Genomic DNA, 25614 nt, shown 5'->3' with positions numbered 1-25614 from the left:
AACCCAGGGACAAGGGAACAACAAGTGATCCAAATCGGTAGTGAGGAGGGTGTGGGAGGCCTGGTAGGGCATGATCAAGGGTAATGTAACCAAGAGGAATTGCTGAAACCCTGATGGGGACTGAGCATGATAGTGGGACAAGAGGAAAGTCAAAGGAAATAGAGGAAAGAGCTAGGAGGCAAAGGGCATTTAGAGAGATCTAGATAAAGACGTACATATGCAAATATATTTATATATGAGGATGGGGAAATAGATCTATGTGCATATATTTATAGGTTTAGTATTAAGGTTACAGAAGGACATTGGGCCTCCATTCAAGTACTCCCTCAATGCAAGAATACGTTCTTCTATTAAAATGGCATTCTATGATGCTCAGCTTTCCGACACAACCACTGAAGACAAAGAGGGTGAACAATTAAATGTGGTGAAGAAAGCTGATGGTGCCCAGCTATCAAAAGATATAGTGTCTGGGGTCTTAAAGGCTTGAAGGTAAACAAGCGGCCATCTGGCTCAGAAGCAACAAGCCCACATGGAAGAAGCACACCAGCCTGTGTGATCACGAGGTGTCAAAGGGATCAGGTATCAGGCATCATCAGAACAAAAAATCATATCATTGTGTGCTCACCTCCCTGATATGACTGCTGAAGACAAATGGGTGCATAAGCAAATGTGGCAAAGAAAGCTGATGGTGCCCAGCTATCAAAAGATATAGTGTCTGGGGTCTTAAAGGCTTGAAGGTAAACAAGCAGCCATCTAGCTCAGAAGCAACAAAGCCCACATGGAAGAAGCACACCAGCCTGTGTGATCATGAGGTGTCAAAGGGATCAGGTATCAGGCATCATCAGAACAAAAAATCTTACCATAGTGAATGAAGGGGGGAGTGCAGAGTGGAGATCCACAGCCCTTTTGTAGGCCACTGGACATCCCCTTACAGAAGAGTCTTGGGGAGGAGATGAGTCAGTCAGGGTGTGATGTAGCAACGATGAAAAATACAACTTTCCTCTAGTTCCTAAATGCTTCTCCCCCCCCCTCCACTTTCATGATCCGAATCATACCTGGCAAGTGTGGCTAGACCTGAGAATGTACACTGGCACAGATGGGAACTGGAAACACAGGGAATCCAGGGCGGATGATCCCCTCAGGACCAGGGGTGTGAGTGGCAATATTGGGAGGGAATTGGAGGGTGGTTTGGAAAGGGGGGACCTATTTCAAGGATCTACATGTGACCTCCTCCCTGGGGGACAGACAACAGAAAAGTGGGTGAAGGGAGACGTCGGACAGGGCAAGATATGACAAAATAATAATTTATACATTATCAAGAGTTCATGAGGGAGGGTGAATGGGGAGGGAGGGAGAAAACTGAGGACCTGATGCCAGGGGCTTAAGTGGAGAGCAGATGTTTTGAGAATGATGAGGGCAATGAATGTACAAATGTGCTTTACACAATGGATGGATGGATGGGTTTTGAAAAGAGTTGTATGAGTCCCTAATAAAATTATTTTAAAAAAAATAAAAGGTGACTCCAACGGGGGAGACCGACAGCTGCACAGGTTGACTTGATGGTGTTTCCCTTGTGATCGGGATACTTTAGGGCTTGTGTACATTTACGCTGGAATGTAGTTTGCACGTAGGGGCAGTTACATACATGTCCAGGCACCTTCCATTTACAGAAGTCACGAGATCATTACAAGATGCAAGCATTCGCTACAACAATCAGGCACACATGGCTCAGAGTAACATTTATGATGCACAAGCATCTTTCTGGTGCACAAGGAAAATTGCACATGCAATTTTCTTAATGACCCTCCAGGCAGAGATGTCCCGATGGCCCTCCGGACCAAATCATGGAGACACTCCTGTGCCACCTTCGTGTCTTTGAGCTAATATGGAAGTTATTCACGGTCCACAGAGGGTGGAGTGGGGAGCAAGGCGAGCAGGACCTGAGTGAGTTAGGTGAAGGACAAACGGAGTGACCCCACTGCAGTGGGTCCTGACAATCCTCAGTGGAATGCTATAAACAAAGACAGGAGACAGAGTCCCAGGGGGATGGAGCAGGGTGGGGAGGTGGGGGAGAGACGGCCTCCTCCATCTTCAATCCAAGGAAAACCAAGAAGAGCCTGAGACCCCCAGAAACCACCAGGAGAGGCAAGAAAGAATCTCCCCTTATTGTGAAATGTAAATAGCAAGAGTGTGTCACACGACCAATTTTAAGCGTATCCTTCAGACATCCAGATTATTTTACTGTTACCACTATCCATTTCCAAAATTTGATTGTTTTTTTAATCACCTCAAATAGGAATTGAGTAACCTTTCAGCAATGATTCCTGGTCTCCTCTTCCCTCTTTGGTAACTGCTAATAAATTTTGGTTGCCAAGAAAGAAAAAAAGAGGGAAAAGAGAATCTTCCCCCAGGCTGTGGCCAGGAGGAATCTCATTACCAGAACTGGAGCACGTCCTCTGGACCCCAAGATCCCCTGTGCAGTGAACCCCCAGAGCAGAGGACAGCTGTACCATCAGAGAGAGCAGCAGCAGCAGAGCCAGGAGCCAGAGCACGGACAGAGTGATGGGCTCTCCGGCCCAAGGAGCATGTACAACCGAGCACTTTTGTGCAGTAGGCTGGCTAGTAGAGTGAAGTGCTGCTAGGGCCTAGAGCAGGTGTCCTCAAACTATGGCCCGCAGGCCACATGCAGCCCGCAGAGGACATTCATCCAGCCCGCCGGGTGTTTTTGCCCCATTTGTTATTTTATTTCAAAATAAAATATATGCAGTGTGCATAGGAATTTGTTCATAGTGTTGTTTTTTTTTTAACTATAGTCCAGCCCTCCAACGGGTCTGAGAGACAGCAAACTGGCCCCCTGTTTAAAAAGTTTGAGGACCCCTGGCCTAGAGTCTAGCCACTTAACTGGGGAAGTTGGACTTGCTGGCCCACCGAGTGGAGTGCTTTGGGGCTGAGACTTACTGAAGTGGGTGCCTCTGGGTACTTAATTCAGGAAGCCGAGTTTTTTGACCTGTGCACCGAGCTGAAACGGAATGCCTTGGAGTTGAGACTTATGGCAGAGTCGTATGCCTCTTGGATGTTAGCGGACTTGACAGGACTTTGTCACGTGTGCTGATACATAACTCAACCCTGAGCATTTCTCAGTGACACTCCAGCTGGTTAACTAAACCCATTCATCGTGAATGTTGTCCGTGAGTGCTGTGTAACTCTTTCAATGGCTATTAGAAACTAGGGAAGTCAAATAGAGAACGTTAAGGCCACATGGGCACTTCTCATCCGTTTCCCGTTCAATCATTCAAACACATTGTCTCATCTCATTGTCTGCAACCCTCCCAATGCATCATCACGTATCCTCCTTCTCTGTGTTTCCTGCTTTCATCCCCCTCTTCCCTGATGGTGTTCTTGGGTAAACACTGCCCCTTGCATCTCTCAAAAAATGGAAACAAAACAAGACTCACTGCCATCGCGTTGATTATGACTTATGGTGACCCTATAGAAGCCCTGGCAGTGTGGTGGTTATGTGTTGGGCTGCGATCTGAATGGTCAGCAGTTCCAAACCACCAGCATCTCCGAAGGAGAGAGACTGGCCCTCTACTCCCGTGAACAGTTACAGGCTCAGAAACCCAAAGGGGTCACTACAAGTCAGCGTGGACTCGATGGCAGTGAGTTTTATAGGACAGAGGAGAACTGTCCCTTTGGGTTTGGGAGGATGTACATTTTTTACAGGAAGTGAAAACCTCATCTTTCTGCCTTAGAGTGACCAGTGGGTTTGAGCTGCTGCTGACCTTGTGGTCCAGTGGTTGATTATTCTCCAGCATGAAGCCCTCGCTTCTGCTACTGTTTCTCGTATAGATCTGCCTGCCGTTCGGTTAGAAATGGAGCCACCGGTGTTAAGTTCAATTCCAGACCTGAATGGGGGGGGGTACAAAAGGGCCATATTCTCTGGGGTTCCACCAATCTCCGACCAATAAGCCTGGTCTCTGATTTTTCTTCTTTTTTTAATGGGGAGATTTGCTACCCATCCTGCCAATTAAATATTTGCCTTTGACTTGCCAAGCAGATCAGGTGAAGGGATGATGCACTGAGTCCAAGCCTTCCTCGCCTCCGGTTCTACGCTCTTGATTGGCTGCCCTTCCAGCCAATGGCAGAGGAGCTCGCCGCTTTCTGTCATCCTCGTTGCATCAGTCAGATGCACTTTCTAGGCTCGGCTAGTAGGTGGCGCTGTGGGCTCACAGACTCCGGCGAGCGCAGACTTGGTCCCCACCCTCCCTGGGGTCGTGTGCCTCTCAGGAATGGAGAGAGCAGATCCCCTAGCGCGCCCACATCCTTTTTGCAAATTTCTGTTGTGGATTTTTCCACCTGTGTCCTTCCTACAAGGGGGTCCAGACTCCCAGGCCCCGTCTCGGTACTTACCCGCAAGGCTCTTGTGTGTGAGCTCAGCCTCCAATCCCGGCCGTGAGAAGGGGGGCGGGGGCGGGGGTGGTGGGGCCTGGGGCGATGCTTGGGAGATCTTGATAGCGGCCTGCCCTCAAAGTCGCTCACAGCCGGCACTTCTCTGAGTGTGCTAATTGTTTACTGGATTGTTTATTTATGTTGGAGAGCAAGCTAGCGGAGTGTGCGGGGGCGCCTGCCCCCAGGGGAGCCAGCTTCCTGTAGTTTGCCTTGCTCAGCTTACACCTGCCCTTTTGGGCTCTGGGAAGAAATGCGGAGTTGGAAGGACCTTCCTCAGTGGCTCCTGTGGCTACCGGAGCCCCAGCCTTGCACGTGGACCTGGGCTAGGCAGTGAGTCAGGCCCAGCCTGGCCCTCATAGGCGAAACAGTCCAGGGTGGGGACCTGATACAATTCTGGTAGATGGGACACCTGAGCAGGCATCTAAAGGAGGGATAGGAGTTAATGGACAGAATGAGAGGGGTGGGAGTGAAGACCCCATAGCCCATCTGTAGATAATGGAACATCCCTCCACAGAGGGGTCTCAGGGAAGAGATGAGTCAATCAGGGTGCAGTTGAGCACCAATGGATCACGCAATATTCCTCTGGTTCCTTGAGGCTTCCTCACCCCCCACTATCATGACCTCAGGGCTGCTTCCCACTCATGTGCATAGGTATAGGCAAGAGATAAAGCTCACGACACACGCAACCCAGGAACAGGAATGGAAATTGTGATACTAAAAGGGTAGGAGAGAGGAGGGGAGGAAGGGGGTACCGATCACAACGAATGGTACACAACCACACACACCCTCTCCAGGGGGAAGAACACAGAAACCAGAAAGGATGGAAGACAACATGTGAGTGTGAGATATGAAAATAATAACAATCTAAATTCTATCAAAGGGCTATGGGGGGTGAGGGAAGCAGAGCTGATCTCAAGGGCTCAATAGAAAGTAAATGTCTAGAAAAGAACGATGGCAATATATGTACAAATATGTCTGGTATAATTAATGTATGGAGTGTAACAAGAGTTGTAAAAGGCCCCAATAAAATGATCTTTAATAAAAAGCGATCTTGCCTTCAAAGGACTCACACATGAAATGGCTGTATCAAATTATTTTGCCCTCCCCCATAAAAGCATATTCATGTCCTAAACTCCAGGTCCCTGTGTGTAATCTTGCTTGGAATTCGGGTCCTTGAAAATGTTATCAATTAAAAAAAGAAAATGTTATCAATTAAAGAGATATTTGGACTTAATAGAAAATGGACCTACGCTGTTGGTGAGAACCATCTACCCACAACTTTGTGTGCAGGGGTAGCTTCTGGAATCTCCACTGTGACTAAGCCAGGTATGTATTTGTCACATCCTATCAAATGGTGACTGTATTTGTTACATTGTATCAAACATGTGCTCTGTTTGTTACATTGTATAAACCAAGGGCTGTATTTACTACATTGTATCAAACCTTGATGAAGCCTTATGAAGAAGTTACAAGTGTGTAGTCTGGCCCTAGCTGCCCAGATGTAAACCATAAATATGCCACTTAGTAGCGGTGTAACCTCTCTCTCCTTTAGTGCACTAGAATAACTAGGTGGAGTGGTGAACTGCTAACCACCAGGTCAGTGATTCCAACTCACCGTTGCTCCAGGCTGGCAGATTTAAATGTCCTGGAAAGCTAAAAAGGGGGTAGCTATGAGTTGGAATCCACTTGCTGGCAGTGAGTTTTGAGTTTAAAGGCCCTACCTAGGAGCCCTGGAAACACACCGGTTAAGTACTTTCTGCTAACCCAAAGGTTGGTGGTTCAAACCTATCAGCATCCCCCTGGGAGAAAGATGTGCCAGCCTGCTTCTGTTAAGATTCACATGACAACCAAATAATAACCCACAACAAACACCTCAACCCATTTTCTTTGAGTCGATCGGACACGTAGGGACTCTAGACTTGTACTTGTCACACACTAGGAGTGTAAAGTGGGGGACCCCATGGAAGAGTTCTACTCTGTCCCACAGGGTCACGATGAGTCGAGAGTGGTTGTTTTTGGGGAAATTATTATTTTAAAACATTCTATTTAATAAAGGTGGCTGTGAGATTTAAATGAATTTACTATGTCTAAAGTAAATTAAATGAGTCTAATTAGCACTTTAGAACATTGCCTGGCACAGAATAAGTGCTCTTTTAAAAACCAAACAAAATGAAAACTTTCTCTGGTGAATGAGGTGGGGGTGGACCTATGAGATCATCATTTTTGTTTTCTATGACTTGAGCAATTTATCAACCCTCCCAATAGCTTGCCCTACTCCACTCCTCACTACCCCCTCCCTCCTTTATTTTGTTGGATGTTCTCTTCCTCTTTGCTAAGTCAACATCTGTCTGCCTTCTATCCTAGTTAAGGGCTCATTTTTTAAATGAAAGTTGGGTGCACGCCAAAGCAAGGCCACTCCAGCAGTGACTTCCAACTAAACCCTGAAGCGGAGATAGGTTTGAGGGGCTACAAGAGGGACAATGGGTTTTGCAGGTGCCCAGGACCTCGATTAAACCATGCTCTCTTCTTCCCTATCATTCCAGCTCCCAGGGACCCTGTTGGAGGGTGTGGTAGTTACACACTCTGGTGTCAATTTGAGGATTAAGAGTTAGGGGGTGGAGTGTAGCCTGTCTATCAGAATATAGCCAATGAGGCCTCTGCGTGGGTGTGGCCTCCTGAGGATTCTGGGAACTCCTGATTTTCCTCCTTAGAGGCGGGAGACACTGTCTCTCTCTGCTCAAGCCCTTGGAGACTCTCTACTGACAAGACTCACTCCCCGAGAGTCACTCTACTGACAAGACATATGGAGCTACATTGATAGACCCCACCGTGCCCTGGGAGCTGGAAGAGCCACAAGGAGACCCCTGCCAGTGCTGAGATGCTTCTACCGCCACTGGATCCACAAGACTTTGCATCCACTGACCTGTGATCTTCCTGCATTCGGCATCATTATATGTGTTTCGTGTGTCTGAAGAGCACTTTATAGATTGGTAACAGACATATGGGCTAATATGGGACATATGGACTGGGCTGAGATGTTTTCTCAATATTCAATTGCTCTTGTGTATAAACCTCTCTTATACACATACAAGTGTCTCTGAATTTGTTTCTCTAGGCTACCCAGACTAACACGGAGGGTAGGCCTGCCCTATAGCATTTCCAAGGTTGTAAATTGCTCAAGGAGCAGGCTGCTACATGGATTTTCCTCTGCAGAGCCTACGAGTCAATTTGATGCAGATGGAGCAACGGATAGGGAAGAGTAGAACTGTCCCTGTGGGTTTCCGAAATTGTAACTCTCTTTAAGATCATTTTATAACATTCCACACATCAGTTGAATCAAGCATATTTGTACATATGTGGCTATCATCATTTCCAAAACCTGAGCCCTTGGCATCAGCTCCTCTTTTTGCCCCTCCCTCCCTCTTGAATCCCTGATCAATTATATATTTTATCATTATTTCATAGCTTATGCTGTCCATTTTCTCCCTTCACCCACATTTGTCATTTGCCCCCTGAAACTGTGACTCTTTATGGGACTAGAAAGCCTCATGGCTTTTTTCCTCCCACGGAGTGGCTGGTGGCTTTGAACTGTTGACCTTGCAGTGAGTAGTCCAATACGGAGCTCACCACACCACCAAGACTCCTATCTTTGGGCTGGTAGTTGAGTTCTTCACCACTGCAATATTGGGTTCCTTAGCTCATCAACTACTGCTGCCAGTTCACACATTTCTCAAGGATGGAAAGACCTGGAACACAGCCCATGAGTTACACAACTACCAAACCTCATTGCTGTCCAGTCGACGCTGACTCACACCAACCTATACAACAGGGTAGAACTGCCCCTGGGGGTTTCTGAGATGGTCACTCTTTTTTTAAGAAAAAAAAAAATTTAGGAGTAGAAAGCCTCATCTTTCTCCCATACAAGCAGCTGGTGGGTTTGATCTGCTGACCTTATGGTAAGCAGCCCAACATGTAACCACCAGGTCATAAGGGATCCTTTGTTGAATGACAAAGACCCGGCAGTTTCTAGGAGGGGTCTATTTTTCTCCACTGGGGGCTTTCTGGCTTCCTCCCAGGTAATCTTAACATCATTTCCAAATGAGTCTGTGCCTTGGTATCTTGGAGACAACACGATCATGCACTTGATTGGTTTGTCCCGTGTTAGGACAAACCAAACCAAACCAAACAAGTTACAAGAAATGAGTGGCTCACATCTGAAATATCAGGCTTGGGAGAGGGGCAGCAGAAGAGAAGCAGGTGGGCTGACACAGTGGATGCTCAAACAGAAAGCGGGGCGAGGCTGGTGTCATTCTGTTGTCTATGGATGGGGTGGCAAGGCGTCCAGAGGAGCCCTGGTGGCCTAGTGGTTACACGCGGGGCTGTGACGTGCAAGGGCAGCCGCTGGACACCACCGCCACTCCTGAAGAGAAAGATGAGGCTTTGTATTCCCATCAAGGGTTACAGTCTTGGAAACCCACAGGGGCTGTGCCACCCTGCCCTATATGGTGACTAAGGAGTCGGAATCGGTGGCAGTGAGTTAGAAACAATGAACACCTAAAAAAAAGAATCAGAAGACTTCATGCGTCAAAAGATAGGAATTTCTAGTCCTTCTCTGAAAAAAAAATCTCGAGTTGCTCAGATTGGCTGGGCATTCGTGCAAAACCACGTGGCAGGAGGTGAAGGGCTGCCCATTGTAGACTGCAAACGAGTTTTCAAGTCCGTACTAGTCTCCTCCAGGCAGATGCACTCAGTGGCTTTCTCTGGGTTCTTGCAGTCTCAGAGCAGCTGGTGAGGTTCGCTCTGGTGGAATAAGGGGTAAGGCGCTTGGCTGGAAATGGAAAAGTGGTCCCACGTCCCTCGAGCCTCTGCGGGAGAAAGGTGTGGCGGTCGACTTGAATAAGAATTTCCCCAAACCAAACTTGGTGCCATTGAGCTGAGTCCAACTCATCGAGACCCTGTAGGACAGAGTAGACTTAACTGTCCCTGTGCATTTACGAGCCTGTAAATCATTATAGAGTAGAAAGCCTCATCTTTCTCCTGAGGAGCAGTTAGTGGTTTCCAAACTGCTGACCTTGTAAGTAGCAGCCCAACGCATGAGTGGCCTCCATGAGAGGAATTCCACTCCTAGTGGATACAGATTACAGACTTAGAAACCCTATGGGGGTAGTTCTACTCTACTCTATAGTCACTTCAGAGTTGGAATTGACTCAAGGACAATGTTTTCTAATAACTGAAGGGGAGGGTACAATGAGCCCTGATTGCATCGTTGGTTACTCAGCGGGCTGCTAACTGTAAGGTCAGGGGTTTGAACCCATCACTCACTTCCTAGGACGACGACGAGGCTTTCTGCTTGGAGGAAGTGTGGTCAGAGTGCTCCTTAGAGGCAGGGACGGCCAGACTTCTCATATCCTTTGAACATGCTGTCAGGAGAGACCAATGCCTGGAGAAGGACATCATATTTGGTAGAGGGACAGCCAAAAAGTGGAAGACCCCCAAGGAGATGGATTGACTCATGAGCTGCAACAGTGGGCTCAAGTATAGAGACAGCTAAGTGAAGATGGGGCAGGACTGCAGTGTCACCTTTTTTGTGTGCACTAGATAGCTATGGGTCCGAACGGCCCGATGGCACCTAACATGTGCAAGGACATGATTGGCAGCGTTTCAGAAACATAACCCACTTAATTGTCTCCGCATCCCTATGAAGGAAGTTTGATTATTATCCTATTGTATGGCTTTAGAGCCTGAGGAAAGACAGACAATCCCCAATAGGAAACATATCCCTTCCTCCAATGCATTCGCGCGTTGACTGGCCATCCAGTTTGCTCCATTTCCACGGTCAGCGTTTCCGGGGGGTGGGGGCTGTCCCTAAGGAATCCCTTCAGTTCAGAGGCACTCCGACTTCCTCTGTCAGCTCCCGAGGTGATTGTTGCAGTCTGGGGCACAACGTCTGATTAGCGACGGGGACAGCTGCGCAGGACCGGCGCCGGTCCCGGTCCCCTGGACTCGCGACCTGGTAATCCCAGAACCAGGAGCGAGCAGGCTCCCCGGAGCGCGTGGCCGGTTGATTTTTCTCCGCTGCCCGAGGAAAGAGCACGCGCTCGCCGGCCACGCCCCTCTTCCGGGAGAAGCGAGCACGAGGCCCGGATTGGGCAGCACGGAGCCACGCCTCCTCTGGTTCTCCAATCAACGACTTCGTCGGGTTCGCCCCTCGAGCCCCCGAGCCCCCTCAGCGCCTCACTTTACGTCGCTCCCTCTCTCCTCCTCCGTTATTCTGGGGCTGCGGCTCGGGCGGCCAACCCACCTCCTCTTGCCGCCCATTGGCTCCTCAGGTCCCGCGCGAGCGGAATCGCAGCCCCTCGCGCCCGCCCCTTAGGCCGGGCTAGGCCTCTACTCCTCCCGCCTTCTCCCCGAGCTCGCGTTGAGGTTGGGGTGGGGGGAGTCGGCCGCTTCAGCCGCGCGCATGGGCGCGCGCGCCGCCCCGCGGGCCACGCCCTCCGCCTTGCGCCAGCCGCCGGGCGCTCCTCCCGCGCACGCGCACTGGCCCAGCCCACTCCCTCAGCCGGGCCGCGGGTCTCCTCGCGCTCTCAGTCTCGCGCCGCCGCCACCGCCGCAGTAGCGGCTTCTTGGGGCGCACGCGCACCACCCCCTCTGCGCCCGTCTCCAGCCCCAGGCCGCGGCGGTGGCAGCGAGCCTCTGAGGCGCGCACGCGCTCTCGCCTGGGCCCGCTGTCCCGCGCCGGCCCTCTCCTTGAGGCGCGCACCCAGGGGCCGTTATCCCCCTGCAGCGGTCCCCGCGCCGTGCACGCGCAGCCGTGGGGACGCGCGTGCGGGAGCGGCGGCCGCAAGAAGGAGGCGCCGCCGCCGCCGCCGCCGCCATTGCGAGGGAGGGAGGGAGCGAGCGACGCCGGTCCGCCCTCCCCCTGCTCCCGCCCCTCTCCCCTTCCCCTCCCCGCCCCCCGCCCCGAGGGAGAGCCGCGGCGCGGCGGGAGGAGGCGGAGGAGGCGCAGGAGAGAGCCCGCGAGGGAGGGTCCGCCTGGCCCCCCGCTGCTGCTGCCGCCGCCGGACCAGGAGCACCAGAACATGGCGCCGGGGCCGCCGTCGCCGCGGCCGGGATCCCGGAGGCCGGGGCCGCGCTGAGGGCGCCCAGCTGGTGAGTGCGCGAGCTGGCGAGGCCGGGCGCCGCCCCGCTGCGGGGTCCAGGGGGAGGCGGGGACGGCGGGGCCCGGAGCCCGCGAACAATGGAGGAGCCGGAGGGGGAGGGGAGGGAGCGGCCCCCCAGCCCCCCGGGCCCCGCCGCCCGCGCCGCGACCCGGCCCGCGGGGCCCGCCTCCCTGCGGACCCGCCCGCCCTGGCCCTGAGGTCCCGCGGCTCCCCCTCCCCCCGGTGGGCTCTCCCCCCACCGGAGCCGCTCTGCTGTCCGCCCTGCGCCCCCCTTCCTTTCCCTCTTCCGCCCCCGAGGGAAGGCTCTTCGCCCCTCCTGCACTCTGCAGTGCTCGGGAGACCCGCCTCCTCCGTGACCCTTCATGTTGCCCCTCCACCCCCCACTTTTGAGATTCACGGACCCCTCCTGCTCCCCTTTCCGCAGCTGCTCGCACCCCTCTGCGGATCTAGCCCTGGCTCCCTTCTCTGATTTCCTCGAGGTGCCTTCGGCTCCGTCTGCATCAGTTCCCCCCACCCCCACCCCGCAGGAGCTGTCCCCTCTAGAACCAGCTCCGGGAGGTCTATCCCAGACCTAGTTGAGCCCCCCACCCAACCGCCCCTACGGCTTGTCTTTACCCTGCCCACCTCACTTCTTCCCCTGGGCTTCATTCCGCCTCGCTCTTCACCTCCGCTGCCCTGCAGTCGCGTCCCCGCGCCCTCCCAGAACCTGCGGCACCTCAGGGTGGCCGCGCTGGAACTTGGAGGCAACCCCCCCCCCCCAATCCAGCTCTGTCCCAGGTGGCGCTCCCTCCCGTATGCCCTTCAGACCTTTCCAGACCATTCTGCCTAGTCCAAGATTAGGTCCCCTTTCCTGGTTCCTTGCATTTCTCTTGTTTGTGAGTCTTCATTTCTCCTCTGACCTCTCTGTTCCTCACACAGCATCCCCTGAGCCCCAGAGCGGCCCCCACCCCCTGTCCCAACACCTGCCCCCAAAGTCCGCAGAGGTTTAGCTCCGCACCTTCTTCCCCGCACTCTCCTTGGGCGTCTTTTCCGGGGCTCCTCTGCCCCGCAGGGCTTTGCCCTGGGACCTGCCACCTGCTTTCTCTTTGGGACACATCCTGGCCGACTTTGCCCCTTTCCCTCACCATGCCTTGAGAACTTCTCTCTCTTTGTCAGCGACCCCGTCCCTTCCCAGGCTGCGTCTTGCAGACCCGTCCCCAAATCCTTTTTGCCCTGCCTCTTCTTCCTCCTTTCTCTGGTGCCCCCTCTTCCCCCAGTTCTCCATTTGCCCACGTCATGTCATTTTAACTTTTCCTGTCTGAGTGGACCTTTTTCACAATAGCCTTGGTGGGGCTGGGGGAGGGCACATCTCCATCCCCACTCCCCACTTCACTTTGCTCCCTTCTGGCCAGTACCCTCCTTAACCATCCCTGCTGCCACCACTGTCCTCCCCTCCCCCGCCCAGCCCTTGGAGCTGCTTCAGTTCTTTGATGCCAAGAGCTGTAATGGACTTGATGCCAGTGGGTTTTGCTTGTTTGTTTTTGGTCAGTGAAGCGCCCCCCCAGTTCTGTTCTTCCCTAACCCCCCATACCGGACCTTCCACTCCCTTGGTGTTCTGCCAGGTGGCTTCCTGCCCCTTCAGCCCCCCCCCCCTCCCCGAGGGCTTTATCTGGGGGAGCCTCTTAGGCTGGGTGCACAGATGGAGTCTGGGTGACCCCCCTACTTCCCCCACAGGGATGCCGGGTGGCTCTCCCTTTCCCTGGCCCATTGATGGTCCATCTTATTGGTCCAGCCCTGTGCAGCTTGTGCCCCTCGCCAGAGGGGCAAGTGCAGCTGCTGTCAAGTTTGGCTGCCCCCTCTCTTCCTTGCTGCCCTCCTCTGCCCCAGAGCTCTTTAGGGACTTGGGGGGGGGGGGCGGCTTCCCTGTTCCCTCCAGGCCAGCACCCACACGGGGAGAGAGCTGGGTACAGAGCTGGTTGGATGGTCTGTCTGAGAATTCTCTTTGACCTATGGTGGGGGAGTTATTTCTCAGGGAACAACCCCCCTCCCCCTATCTATCCCAGTCTCCCAGGGGTGTGAGCACTTGGTGTGTTTACAGCTCCAGCCTGCAGTGGCCTCTGGTGTGCAGAGTGACCTTTGCTGTGGGGAGGAGATGGACTTGTTTCTTCACCTGGGTGGGAGCCCCAGGAAGCATCCAGCTTCACATCCATCCGTTCTTGAGGGCTTGGGTCTGGAGAACTCTTGGCTGCGGTCATTTGCTGAGATAGAGTGCCAAATGTCCTTCAGCCTTCTGCCCTCGGGTATTGCAGGCAGACACTCCAGGCCACCTGAGTTGGGCGCCTCCTGACCATCAGGGTGCAATCAGAGTGGGCTACTGTGGGGTCAGGGGGGGTAGCAGAGTTGTGTAGGTGAGGGTCTGACCCTTTCCCCCAAAGGTTTAAAAGGCAGGGTTTAAAATGGATGCCAGAAACGGCTGGTGCGGTGGAATTCTTAGTCTTTTGCGCCAAGCGATCTCATTGATGTTGTGAGTGGGTTTTCGGACGCTCATTCATTCAGAGGCCAAAGTGGTCTTTACAGGAAAGATGTCCAGTCTGTAACTTGGGAGCCGAGAATCTTCTGCGTGTTTTTCGTTTATTTATTTCATCTCTTTAAGTCTGAAGTCCTTCTCCTCCTCTTCCTCTCTCCCTGGCCGAGGTTGAGTACCTGCCAGAGCAGTATCGGCTCTGAAGTCAGCCTCCCTGGGTGGACTTTCTGTCCTGACTGAGCTGTAATCAAACTCGGTTTGTTTCAGCACTGGGCAGGAATAGTTCTCTGTGGATTCACTTGAAATAAACACTGTGCCCACTGTGCGCTGCAGACCTGGACCATTGGCTCCTCCAGCGTGAGGGCAGGGGTAAGGGGGGCAGCTGGGGAGGCTGTTCAGCTCTAGATAGGGCGCTTGATAAGCAGATCCTGGTCACCTTCAGTGCCACCCTGAGTCTGTCATTTTCAGCTGACCCTTTAGGTTCCCCAGAAATTGATGCAAGTAGCGGGTGCTGGGCATTGTGTGTTTGTTTGAAATTGTTCACCTGGATGTGACAGCAAAGTAGGAATGAAACCAGTCGCACCAGGCCTCGCTCAGGCAGCATAAAAAGTTGCTGCCAGGCAGGGTTGACCTTACCAGAAGAGAGGAGATAGAAGAACAAAGAGCAGGCCGCTCTGATGGGAGAGGGGGCCCCATCCCCACTGCCGCTGCCATTCTGCCATCCGAGGTGCTAGCCTTGGCCTTCTGGAACAGTTCCTGTGCCAGTGGGGGGTGGGGCATGGATCGGGAGATGGCAGCAGACCGCCGCTTTCAACCTAGGCATGGATGTCTGAGGCCACTTGTCCTGCCCAAGGAGCCCGGGTGGCTCAGTGCTTGGCTGATGACTGTGAGGTCACTGGTTCGAACCCACCAGCTGCTCCCGGGGAGAAAGACGAGGCAGCCTGTCTCTGCAGAGATTTGTCGCCACTGCAACCCTGAGGAGGAGGTTCTGCTCTGTCCTCGAGGGCCACTGTTCATTTTGTTCTTCCTCTGCCTGGAAAAGTCTCTCTAAAGGATGTTCGTAATTGACCTGATCAGAAGTTTCTCTGAACGTTTGGGGAGGCTGTCTGTAGTGGTGGGGGCTCTCCCTGCCTCCTCCACCTACCCCCTTGGCATGATGAAGGCCAGAGCACTTGGACCAGGGTGCATCAGCCAGTGGTCCAAGCAATAGTTGTCGTCCGCACACCGGCTGGGCCTGGTGGTGTGGTTTTTGCAAAGGACATTTTGAGGGTGTCGAGGGCTGTGCTGACAAGGTGCGACCCCCACCCCACCCCCCATGACGACCTCTTGTGTGTCAGTAGACCTGGAAGAGCTGCCCATTCTGGTCCTCTCAGGTACCTTGGAAGAAAGGCCCGGTGCTTGACTTCTGATCAAGGGGCCCTAGACATCCTGTGGAGCGAGCCACCCGCGCGTAGTCTGTGATGGCTGTGAATTTTACTTCTGTCACTGGGACAGATCTACAGCAGCACATTCTCGGCAACCCTTTCCTGCACATGCGGCTCTGTGACATTGGTTACATTCTTCTTAGGCTCTTATGTAACCATCCTCACTTTCCTTTTCCGGTTTGTTCCTCCTCCATTCACAGAAACTCACTCCTGAGGTCCCTATCTCATCTCTGGAATGTCCCTTTGATCCCATCGAGATAGTCTGAGAAGGCTCACTGTTCAAGGCTGATGGTCTGTGTGCTAGTTCAGCTGAAAGCACCTTTGAGCTTTAAGAGGATGGCGGGGCATGGATTTGGTTTTAGGTTTCATGATGATGTCAGGGTAAGAGACCTGGAGGGGGCCCTGCAGCCTCTTTGGTTCCAGAAAGTCTGGGTACACGGTCTTTCTCTGGAGTGAGCAGTTTCTTCGGGAGGCACTCCGACCAAAATGTTCAGAACTGTTAGCCCGGGCACCAGCCAGCTCTTTGGTCTCCTGGCCAAGGAGGCAGGTAGTTAGTTATTCCTGGAGGCAATTAGCCACGCATTCCATTTCTTGCTTCTGTTCCTGACTGGTGAGCTGAAGGGGAGCCCAAGGGTGTGCGGGTTGCACAAGATGACGCCGCCTCCCTGACGCCTCCCAGGAGTTGGTCTGCTTGGCCCAGGGACGGGGAAGTAGGGTTGGAGATTGGCAAGTGGGGGTGGCCACAGCCACCTGGAGTTTCTGCAGGGCTTTCCTGTGGTCTGCGGTGACTGCTCACCCACTGGAGAGCTAAACAGGTCTTTGTTTACCTGGTGTGACCTGAGATTGCCCCCGCCCCTTGTCTGACATCGACAGACGTGGAGAGGAAGGGGCCTAGCAGAAAGGCCCTTGTGGTCCCATGCCCTGGGTGTCCAGTCCAGCCTCGTCACGAGTCCTGGGTGGCAGAAGGAAGGTGTGCTGGCTGGGCTCTGGTCTAGGTCTTGCCCTGGTCTCAGTTGGGATCTGAGACAGTCCCTGTCCTCCCTTCCCTGGGCATCACGTGATCCTCCTCTGTGGTTGGGGATGAGCTCCGACTCTGCTGGTGGGTTTTGTTGTCCTGCATCACCTACAGGTGAGGGCTGGAGAGAGGATGCTGGTGACAGATGCCCCCCCCCCCCCAGTCCTGTGAGAAGAATACAGCCCCAGTCCGATTGGAGGTGCTTCCAGGGGGGGGGCGCATTTGGAGGAGCTGGGGCGCCTCGGGTGTGTACTTGACATGAACAGATGAACATTGCCCCTCTCTCAGCCAAGCCCCAGATTGTATTAGTTCCCTAATGAAAACCAGGACCCCAAACCAAACCCTTGGCCAGCAAGCCCATCCGGCTGGCAGCGGCCCTTACAGGGTAGAGAGGAGGCTTTTCCCATGGGGCTGCCTGGGGCTGTGAGTCTGTGGAAGCAGCCTGCCCCATCTTGCATCAGCGGAGCTCAGACCATCAGGTGCCTTAACCAGTGCATCACCAGCCCCACCCCCCTGCCCTCCAGCATGGGCCTCTGTGAAACCAGCATGGAAATTTTCGAGCTGAGTCATTGTTGACCCGGCCTCTCATTGACACTTGAATGACTGGTATTAAGAAATGCAAACACATCATTCCTGGTGCCTTTTCCCAAAAGTTTACTTCCGCTGTGGCTCTGCATACTGCGTGCTGTCAGGCTTCAGGCACGGAGAGTTTTGTCGAATCATCTCTGACGTCTGTCAGTCTTGGGTCCCTTTGGTGTGCTCCTTGGATTGGATAGGAAGCAGCAGCACACCAGGGTGCTGGCCCTCAGGTGTCCTCTTTTCCTTTGCTTGAGGGTGGCCAGCCTTCCAGATCTTCATGGTCCACTCTGAAAACCAGTGCTTGCTTGCATTTTGCCAAGCGTGCCCTCTCTCCACACCCCTAGCTCCTGGCTCAGCCTCTTTGCTTTCTTCCCTTGTCTGAGCTCTGGTGTGGGGACTGCCCAGTGGCTGGCCACTGTGATAATATTTGCACTTGGTAATTGAATTTGAATGCTGGAGAGGCAGCTTCCTGGGGTGCCGAGAATGCAGTGTTGATAATGAAGAAACCTGTCCCCCACGCCCCCCCTGCCCTGACCCGCTGTGTCACTTGTGCTAAATCATTTCCTTCACCTCCTTGGACCTGTTTCTCCATCTGAAAAAACGAGGAGGTGATAGGTGTCAACAGGGTCGCTATGGGTCCGAACCGATGGCACTAACAGCCAGGGTCTCCTGGGCTCCCAGCCGGCCTGATCTTACACGACTCACACTTGCTTGACTTTACTCTGTGCCGTGGCTCCTGCGAACCCACTGGTCTCCTCTTTTACCTTTGCCCCGTGCCTGCTGGTGGAGGGAGGGCAGCGTCCTTTTCAGACCTGTCTGTGCACCCGTGCTAAAAGGCCATTATAACCGACATCACACTCTGGGAGGGTCGCGCCCCTGGAACCCACAGACCTTCCGTACCCTGCGGCAGGGTGTCCCTGACCTGGCTTCTAAGCTCGTGGGTGGTAGCTCTGCCTGGTTCCAAAGAGCTGGCTTATCTGATGGGGCTGCTCTGCCTCTGGGGGGTGGAAGAGTGAGCTCTAGTTCCTCTCCTTGAGGGATTTCTAGTCTGTTGCAGACAATTCCCCCAATCCCACGGCCGTCTAGTCAGCTGAGGTCTGCAGACAGCGACGGAGGTCTAGTGACCCCGTAGGCAGAGTCGAGCTGTCCCAGATTGCTGCCGAGATTCAGCTATTCAGGAGCAGTCTCTGCATGTCTGTCCTTCGGTCTCTCAGTTGGTGGGTTTGCTTAAGCTTTGGGGCCAGCAGGCCAGCGCTTCACTACAGGCACCCCCAGGACTCCTTGGCCTCCTGAGACCCACCACTGCCACCGCTGTGGAGTCGCTTCCTGCTCAGGGCAGAGCAGAACCACCCCTGGTTTCTGAGCCTGTTCATCTTTACGGGAGCAGCTCGCCTCATCCTGGTCCCTCGGGAGGGTTTGAACTGCCGGCCTGTGGTGACAGCCCAACGTGTGAACCCTGGGTGCAACAGAACTCCTGGCTCTTTGAGAGGCGGCTCCTGTGTGGATGTCTGTAGGGTTTTTGTGTTCAACGGACACACGGTAGGTTCCGTATCACCACGGCCCCTCACCAGACTCCAGTCATTGAGTCACTACTACTGACTCATCGGCCCCAGAAGTCAGAGTGGAATGGCCCCTGGGGGTTTCTGGGGACTGTAACTTTCTATGGGGAGTTGAAAGTCTCACCTTTCTCCCTAGGAGTGATTCCTGTCACTGAGGGGGGCATGTGGGGAGCTGCTGACGACCGGGGGGTGGGGGCGTCTGGCTCTGTATAGTCTCAAAAAAAACACAAACCCCATACACAGCCATAAAAACCAAACTCCCTTCCATTGAGTCGATTCTGACTCACAGCGACCCTGGAGAACAGGGTAAAACCGGTAGTTGAGAACCGCTGACCTTGAGATTGCCAGCTGTGACACCACCAGGGTTCCTGTCACTGTGGTGGGAACAGGTTTCAGCTGCAGCTGGTCTTCCTGGGGAAAGTGTTCTCCGTCAGAGCCGCACACACCCGCGGGCTGTTGCTGGTCACGGAGTGACTCCTACAGCCCGCCCTTTTCTTTGGCAACCAGACAAGCCTGGGGTCGTTGCTCCTCGCTTGAGAGCTTGTTCTTGTGAACTGGGTCCGGGTTGGAGCGCACCTTCAGTTGTCCATTCCACTGCTCTGCCGCACTTTGCTTCCTCTCTGCGCTCCCGCCACCTTCACCCCAGCTGCCATCACTTAGCCCCCTCCTCCTCTCTGTGTTTCCCTCCCAGTGCCTTGCCCTGCCTCCATCGCTGTCTGCCGACCTCCCTCTTAGGGTCTATTGCTCTCCCCTTCCCCACTCGGAGCTCTGCATCGGGGGAGAGTCTTCGTCTGAGAAACCTCTTGGCAACCGGATTCACACAGATAGAAATACACTTGGTTTCTTCAGGTGCTTGGGTTCAGCTCCTTATTGTATTTAATGACTGTTTTAAGTGCGTAAGTTAAGCTGTTATTGAGACTCTATGGAGCCCTCATGGCATAGTGGTTATGCATTGGACTGCGAACCACAAGGTCAGCAGTTCGAAACAACCAGCTGCTTCACAGGAGAAAGACGAGGCTGTCTACTCCCAGAGTTACAGCCTCAGAAACTCCCAGGGGGCGGTTCTACCCTGTCCTATAGGGTCCCTGTGAGTTGGAATTGACTGGGTGGAAATGAGTTTTTGTTTATTTGTTTTGAGACCATACAGAGCCAAGTGTGCCCCAGCTGAGCAGTCCCCGACATGCCGTCCCTTCTTCAGGCTGTGTGGCCACTCTCACCCCCTTTTCCCCAGCTTCTCCACCCTCCCTGACTCCCATACACCCACTGCCCCTGCCATCCCCAGCTCATCCTTGGTGCTACTGTCTGTCAGCTCTGCCGCCACTGTAGAGTTTTGAGGGAGCAGGTGCTCACAGCCAGCACTGTCCACCAGCAAAGCTGAGCCTGGGGTGTGATTCAGAGAGGGCTTCAGGAGAGGGATTGCTGGCTGAAGATATTTCATAGCTGTAAGACAAGGTATTGTGAGCATCCGTGTGACAAAACGGCACGCTCAGCTTCCCCTTGCTCAGGGGTGTGCAGCGTGCTCACTCTCCTCCAGTTCATCCCCACCCACGGAGCTGTGACTCCAACCCACAGCACCCCAGACCGCCTCATTTGCCCTAAAAGTAGCCTCCCAAACTCCACACCCATTCCGCCTCACAGCGACCCTAAGCGACAGTGGAACTACCACTGTTGTTTCATAGCACAGAGCCTCGTCTTTCTCCCTCAGTGTGGTTGGTAGCTTTGAATTGCTGATCTTGTAATGAGCAGTCCAGCTGGTTACTCACTCCACCACCAGGGCTCTTAAGAGTAGGTCTAGTGCCCCCTATTTTAATGACTTTTTTAGTGGCCGTCTATTAACGTGTTGAGGTGGAACTGAGGTGGCTCAGCTACTACTGCTCATTGCTTCCTGAGGGGTGGAAATCTGTTTGTTTGCTTGTTTAATTATGTGTTTGTGGAACTGTTGACTTCCCTGAGTCTGCATCTCCATGTAGAAGAAAGGTCATAACCGGGTCTTCAGCTGTAAGGGCCTACCCTAGCCAGCTGAGACAAAGGAAAAGTGATTACTGTTAATTGTCACGGGCAATTAAAAAGGGTTCTTTGCTCGTAACAAATTGATTGTGTGCGAATGAAAGTCAGCTTTGCGTTAATACACGGTTATCAGATTCCTGACGTCTGCATCCTCGGGAAGCGAGGGAGCCGGGCTTTCCCTTACAGGGACCGGTTTCCCTGGGAATAGCAGCCCTAAATGCCTGGTAATTAAAAAGTAGCCCTTGCTCTTCCTTTTCCACCCGGCGGGTTCAATCCTCAGGAAGGTAGCTGGCAGAGGCTGCCCTGGTGATGCCATCTTAATGGCCCGAAACCACTGGGTACGTTGTCAATGCTGCCTGCCTACAGGAAATTTCATCTGCGGGCGGGTTAGGTCACGGACGCCTGCAGATCAATCTGCTGATAGATGAGGACAACAGGCAAGAAGGCCTGCTGACCGCCACCCGGGCTCCTGGGCCCTGCTGCTGGCGTGCGCGGTATTAGTCAGCAGCCACAGGCTCGGACACTCAGCTGTGGTCCACTGGCTCAGTGTGGAGCCGCAAGTGAAAGGTCTGCCGTTCAAACCCACCAGGGCTCTGTGGGAGAAAGACGTGGCCGCCTGCTTCCGTGGAACCCTGTGGGACAGTTCTCCTTGGTCCCATGACACGGGGCTCTCGGAAGCCCTACAGCATGTCTTAAACAGTGAAGGGCTTGGGCGCACGTAAGGAGTGGGTTTTCCCTCGTGGACCAACTCTCTTACATTTTCAGTTACCGTGTGTGTGTGTGTGTGTGTGCGTGTGCGTGTGCGTATTGTACAGAGCTGCTTCTCTGTGTGTTGGGGGGTGAGCTCCTTCACAGCACCCTTCGTAAGTGGGTAGCAGTTGGCGCCGCAGGACAAGGGAGTTCCTGATCACGCTGTCATGTTTAACACACAACTGTGACGGAGTTGTTGTGAGATGCCGTCGAGTGGGGCCGACTCATAGTGACCCTGTGATGTACACCAGAGCAAGGCACTGCCCGGCCCGGTGCCACCCTCACGATTGGTCGTACGTTGTGACTGTTAGGGCTGTTCACACGGGGCCAGCAGCCTTCACTGAGCAGCCTCCTCCAGAGTGACCCAGCTGGTGGTCGAGTGCTGCCTTAGTCTCTGCTCACAGGTGGGGGGTGGGAGGATGGGCATGCAGAGTGGGGCAAAGTCCCTGGAAAGGGAGGGGGCAGTGTTTGGAGAGACAGCCCTCCTCGATGATGCACTCACAGGAAAAGTGGGGAGGCGTTCACACAAAGGCTGTGTGTGTGTGGGGGGGGGGGCACACTTAGGGGAAATCAGGATAGGGATCTGTGAACTGTGAACTGCTTCCAGTTACGTTAATGTCTGAATGAGGGACTGGCTGTCTCTGTTGTAGGATTTGCGGGTGATAATGAGTTTTCTACAGTGACCCTTACTAATTTTGGATCTGGGGTGGGAAAGAGGCTAAGATGTGGAGGTTGTCGCCCGTTGTTCAGTGGGTAAACATGATGGTTGTGAACCCCCTGTCTGCCTCTCTGGGCCCACTTCTCTCAGTTGGGGAGCCAGGTGTCAAATGCTGCCCACTTTCCAGAGAATCCACTCAGTGGCCGTGAGATAGCTGTCGATACGGAAAACTGAACACCATGCAACCACACCAGAAAACACGTATTCCGACAGACAGTGACCCAGTGGGACAGGGTAGAGCTGCCCTGTGAGTCCTCCCTTAGAGCAGCTCATTGGTTCGAACTGCTGGCCTCGCAGTTAGCAGCCCAACGAATAACCCACTACGCCACCAGGTGAAGGAAAAACTTAAGCAGAAAGGTCCAATTAGCACCTTTGAAGGGAAGGCAGAAATCCTTGCTCAGATTGGGGTAAAAACTGTGTGTGCACTCACACGGGCTCTAAGATAAAAATGGACAGAATACAATCCTTTTCCCTTCGCAGTGTTTGTACTGATGTGTCCCTTACCCTGTGGCACTCCCCACAGGTGCGGCTGCTTTGGATGGCCTTCCACCTCTGTCCTATGGGTCACTGTGAGTCAGAACCGCACGATGGCCTGGGGTCAGAGGGAGAGGGAGGGCGTGTATGCCGTCTGTAGAGAGAGCAGGGCGACCAGTGGAGTTAGTTCCCTGCTCTATCCAGCCCAGCTCTGGAGTGTCTTGTGTTCAGTACCCACCTCCCCTAGGGTGCATGTGTACCCTGGACTGAACTGGGGATGCTTCCCTGTAGTAACCCCGAAAGTACAGCACTCGAGAAGGCCAGTGGTCTTGTTTTTCCCTCTCCCTGATGGGATCTTCAAGAATGAAGTGTGACTAAACATTTCCACGCAAGAATGCACAGGCCAGGAAGACAGATTTCAGTGGAGGGGAGGCCCCCCGGGTGCCTCCTGTAGCTGGAACAGGCGCCGGGTGGGGTTTTTCAAGTCTCCCCACTTTCTCCGTCTTGCTGCTGGCATATACCAGTTTCCTAGCTGGTCACCTGACCTTGGTCTGCAAGGCCACCCACCTCACAAAGGTCTGCAGGTTAGGCCTGTGGGCGCTTGCTTGCTTCCTCTGCACCTCACCCCCTAGAGCTGTGCTGCACTCAGGTGTAGCTGGCTGAAGGGGGGTTTGGAGGGATTCTGAATGAGGGATAGCAGGCCCAGGGGCATCTTTGTGACCTCGATAACATCACTGGTCACTTTTAAACTTTGGGTTCTCTGGTCTGAGCCTACATGCGTAGCTGCCTGCCACAAAGGCCACCCCCCACTTTTTTTTTTTTTAAAGACTTGAATGCCAAGAGTGGATGTGGCCACTCCAGGCAGTTGGGAAACCCCGTAGTTTGTCTGAAGGATGACTGAAAAGAATTGGGCAGATTTAAGGCTTCAGGTCAGTCTGAGGGTATGAAGTTGATGTGCTCTTTCTTGCTTGCACACGCATGCACACACACACACACACACCACCCCACCCACCCCCACCCCCCAGGCACCAGTGAGAGGCTCTTAGCCAGAATTGGTTTCTGCTGACTGAGTCGTGGGGTACAGCTGCTCCCCGACCAACCCTTAGACTCTCAATGCCCCGTGCCTCCTGTATAACAAAGCAGACAGAATTGGGCCTGTCACCTTGAATGACCCTGCCCGGACACAGTAAAACTGCCACAGAGGCTTCCCAGGGGACAGACCAGAAGCGGGTCAGTCAGTTTAAGCTGCTGAGATTTGGTTTCCAACTGAGTGCTTAAGCACTGCACCACCATCTCCTTAAAGAAGGAATGGGGTGGTCTAAGTATTGTCCAGGACCCCTGGGTGCTGCAGCTAGATGATCAGTGCTCACCTGGGCAGTTGGGTTGCCCTGGGCGAGTCAACTAGGCCCAAGCACTCTGGGTTGCCTCCTGTGCCCTGGGACCAGCTTGCTGGCAATAGGCTTTTTTCGTGTACTTTGGGCATGTTAACCTGGAGGGTCCAGTCACTGGAGAAGAAGGAACTGTGTGCTTGGTAGAGGGAGAGGGTCGGTGAGGTGGGCTGACACAGTAGCTGCAGCCATGGCGTGGGGATGTTGCTGGCCGGAAGGTGTGTCGTCCACTTGTGCAGGGGTGTGCCGTGAGCTGGAGCCTTTCCCTTTCTGGCAGGGTGGTGAGGAGCTGGGGTCAGGGCTGAGGGAAGTGGAAATGCTCCCTTGGTGCAGACTGTTGTGGTTCTCCAACGGCAGGTGCTTGGGGTGGTGGATGCCCTTAGGGAGAGTTGTTTCGTCTCAGGCCACTGGGCTCGCAGGAGGAGGGGGTACTGGGCATGTCTGCAGCATTTCCCCAATGTACGTCCTCATGTCCACGTCCCCTGCCCCCACCATTATTCACGCTGTGAGTCACTATTGGTAGACGTCCAACCCACCCCAGCGCAGGACAGCCTGTGCTACCGGGCAGAGCTGCCCTGGAAGGTGTCTGAGGCTGACAGGTGTCTGAGGCTGATGACCAGCTCCCATCCCGTAGTCCCTAACAAGACACTGGAGTCACTCAGGAAAAAAACCACCCCCCTCCCCACTGCCATGCCACCCTTGGTAAGCACCTCGGTGCTCCTTTGCTGCCTGGGTAGGATAAAGCCTACCACCCTGAGTGCCTGAGCTTAGCCCACCCGTGCCCCCTTTCTCCAGCAGAGATGGCTGCTGGGTCACCAAGTGGGCCTGTGCTAATGAATGCACCCTCCCTCCCCTCCCCCCTGGGCCAGTCCCCAGAGGCAGTGATGATTTACATCCTCCTTCTCGACCTCTGACCCCAGCCATCCACACGGTCGCCAAGTCTGTTCCGAGCCATAGTGACCCGCCCTGGAGGACGGAGCAGGACTGCTACCGTGAGTTTTTTTTTTTCATGATGCTGACCTTGTGGTTAGCAGCTCCACTGGTAACTCACTCTGAACCAGCCACAGGTAGGTCTGTACCAAACCACTGCCTGCACAGCCCTCTGCTGTCCGCCCCCCGTCCAGGGCTGGCCTTTCTCTGTTCAGGCTCTCGCCAGTCACGGGTTCTGTGGGCAGGCACCAGACCCCTGGGGGCACCAGGCTCAGGGGAGGCTTCAAGTCCCTCTGCCCTGTGTAAGAAGAGGCTGTGCGGGGTTTCTGAGTCATTTGATTGCACATGAATTTGTCCCACTCAACAGTCCTCATCACCATCACCTGCCCTTGCTGTTCGGGGCAGCCTTGAGATCATTGGAAAGGCCTGGTGCCTTGTTTTGCTCTCAGGGAGGCAGAATGAAAATCGTCTGCACCTGTTCTGACTTAGCAGCCAACGCCTTGGAGCAGACTGGGCTGTGAGCTGGGGACTGTCTGCACTGTGGAGAGAGGTGCCCCTCCCGGGGTGGTGTCCTGGGAAGAGCTTTGGGCATGGAGCATGCTGTCCCCAGATGGGCCAGCCCTCCACGTGCACCATCAATCAGAACCCAGGCCTGCCA

At 54.0% G+C, this 25614-nt stretch overlaps 1 protein-coding gene across 1 annotated transcript in view; it reads left to right on the top strand.

Moving 5' to 3' along the window:
- Positions 1-11002: 11002 nt before the first annotated feature.
- The window catches only part of ARHGAP35 (Rho GTPase activating protein 35), an 87266-nt gene continuing 72654 nt past the window's right edge, over positions 11003-25614 (top strand). Inside the window, exon 1 of the mRNA XM_075537493.1 lies at positions 11003-11598. The gene's annotated coding sequence lies outside the window, so the exon portion shown is untranslated. The remainder of the gene's footprint in view (positions 11599-25614) is intronic.

The sequence above is a fragment of the Tenrec ecaudatus genome, chromosome 18 (genome assembly GCF_050624435.1).
Source record: "Tenrec ecaudatus isolate mTenEca1 chromosome 18, mTenEca1.hap1, whole genome shotgun sequence".
Taxonomy (NCBI): domain Eukaryota; kingdom Metazoa; phylum Chordata; class Mammalia; order Afrosoricida; family Tenrecidae; genus Tenrec; species Tenrec ecaudatus.
This window is presented reverse-complemented; position numbering and strand designations above follow the sequence as displayed.